Source organism: Musca autumnalis, unplaced genomic scaffold (genome assembly GCF_047663935.1).
Source record: "Musca autumnalis isolate F117 unplaced genomic scaffold, ASM4766393v1 scaffold_3, whole genome shotgun sequence".
NCBI lineage: Eukaryota > Metazoa > Arthropoda > Insecta > Diptera > Muscidae > Musca > Musca autumnalis.
This window is the reverse complement of record NW_027411866.1, coordinates 217731621-217734270: the sequence shown is the minus strand read 5'-3', so window position 1 is coordinate 217734270 and position 2650 is coordinate 217731621.

Genomic DNA, 2650 nt, shown 5'->3' with positions numbered 1-2650 from the left:
TGAGAGTAGTTAAATCTACATAGTTCGTTTGTGTATGATTGACTTCATATAAACGAACGTATGAAATCACTCATACACATTTTTTTCTATAAAAGACCGGAGTTCATTGAACTAGGTAGTGAATTAGGTCGTTCAAACGAACTAGATTTTAAGTAAGGCAATCATTTTTGTAGAAATTGTTTTTAAGCCACAATAATGAAGTGGTAAATTTTTTCTTCGATTGGACCATAATTGCGGCCTTTACAGAATTTTCGTGAAAATGCAACATTGGCCCTATACAAATTACTATGGAAACAAAGATCGCTCTGGTGACACGTTAACCGATCGCAATAAAATTTAATATATAAGGTTTTTGCATTAAATGGAAAACCTTAGGGAATATAAGTTCTAAAATTTTTGTTTGTTTTTTTTTTTGTCGCATTAATTCGCATTTTCGATTATTCTACCGGAATATTTTACTGAGTAAAATTAATGATTTGCCTATGAAATGATTTTATACACTCCCTTGTTGCGGTGATTAATTTTTATACCCTACACCACTATGTGGAAAGGGTATTATAAGTTTGTTTTGGTAAAAATTCATGTAACCCTGCGCAATATTCGTCGGAGATCCCCAATGTGGTATACCAATCTTCATATCTCGGCGAGATAAAGCGATTTTGAGATGTGTGTCCGTCCGTGTGTCCGTCTGTCCATTATAAATTGTAATCAAACTCCAGACCGCAATTATGGACCGATCGTCACGAAATTTGGTATGGAGGTCGGTTTCCCATCAAAATAGATCGCTATTTTAATTTAAAGGTATTAAAATGACCACAACCTTTGTGTGAAAATTGAGAAAATTTTTAATATACGGCTTATATCTTTTTTCCTGGAAGAGACATTCCGGGCAAGTAAGCTATACTTGGAAGAGGAACGCTTGACCTTTCTATTGATTTCAATTGTGTTGGTGTACATGATTAGATAATAGAGTTACAGCCTAATATATCCAGTTATTTGTTTGTAGTGTTTCATAAACACTCTAAAGTTCGCCATTATAGCTCAATAATTGCGAAATTTTGCACGAGGTAAAAGTTTAGGTAGAAGAAGATGCTTACAATTTTGGATGTTGATCTGATATTATATAGCGGGTGAAATGGACCATTACTTTTGTATGAAAAATACAAAAAAATATTTTTGGTCTATATTTGATTTCTTGGAGGGCATATGCCGGCAAAGTAGACTACATATGGAAATAGAACTACTGATCTTCGCCTTGATGCAAATTGCAATCACGTGTCAGCTAGATAACGGGCTTACTGCTCAATATATAATGTGTATTGTGTAGAGAACCACATGCTCCTATTCCCAGTTTTTGCATTATTACAAATTACACTCACTCATTATAGCCTACACCACTATGTGGGGAGGGTATTATAAGTTGGTTTTGGCCAAAAAGTTTGTAACGCATCGAAGTAATGGTCGTATATCAAGCTTTTTGTAGAAAATTAACTTATGTTGAAACTGAGGTATGGGGTATTGTAACTCGCGATCAGTTTTACTATACCATAACTTTTGACCGCATTTTAGTAAAATAAACTGTTTCAGCCCGATTCACCGAGGGGTTTCTTAAAATAATAATGTGAGCGGAAGCTGTGGTCGTACTAATGTAAAAAAATCGGAAAAAATCGTTGAAGCAAACGAGTTTCATTATGTTATTATCCAATTAGTGGTTTTACAACACAATGTAGAGCTTAATGCTCAAAGGAGAAGTTAAAGAGCACACTTCAGAGTTGAAGTTTCTAATGTATGATTTTTTAATATATCCACTGTATCTAGCTCAAACGGATGCTGACATTTTGAAACCTGAAAAATGGGGTTTTTTGAATTTTTGCTCTAATTGGGACGCGCAGCTGGATTTCCCTAAAAGCTTATTATTTCATTATAGTACTCGTGATTTCGCATTTTTTAATGTATAACATGAGGGTGTAGCCCTCACAGGATCACAGTAATCTGCGCCCAAACACGAAATTTGTGTGCGTAAATTTTTCTCAAAAATCTATTTTTTTGGTTTAAAATTTACAAACGTCATTCGATTTCCGTGGAAACCCGCGTAAATTTAGTTTTTTTACGTTCTGAATCTAACAAGACGCGTAAAAATCCATCCACTAGATCGGCGGATATGATACCTCTCAAATTTTGAAAATTTGCAAAAAATTATTTTGAAAATATCGCATATTAAAACGCGTTTTGGATGTGTCAGTTCTACTTAAATAAATAGATCGATACCCGTGTTTAAACTGCGCGAAACTCTCGTAAATCCAGAGATATAATAGATTTTTTCTAAAAATTGAGTGCGATGCTACATCCACGGTTCTTGATGGATCGCGTTAAAACGGCATAGAATGATGTATTTTTTAATGGTGATTATTGAAATCGGATGCGCATAAAATGTAAATGAACTTCGCGGAAATTATGACCATTTTACTGTATTTTGCACACTAATATGCAGCAGATGCTACATCGTGGCCGCCAACTAGAATTTGACAAACTGTACCTCAAATAAAAGGGATTGATTCGCTGTGTTGGAAAATCGGATGCGCATCATGTCATTTTCATAATTACGCGGTTTATATGCGTCTCAAATGTTGTAATATTCAATATAACATTA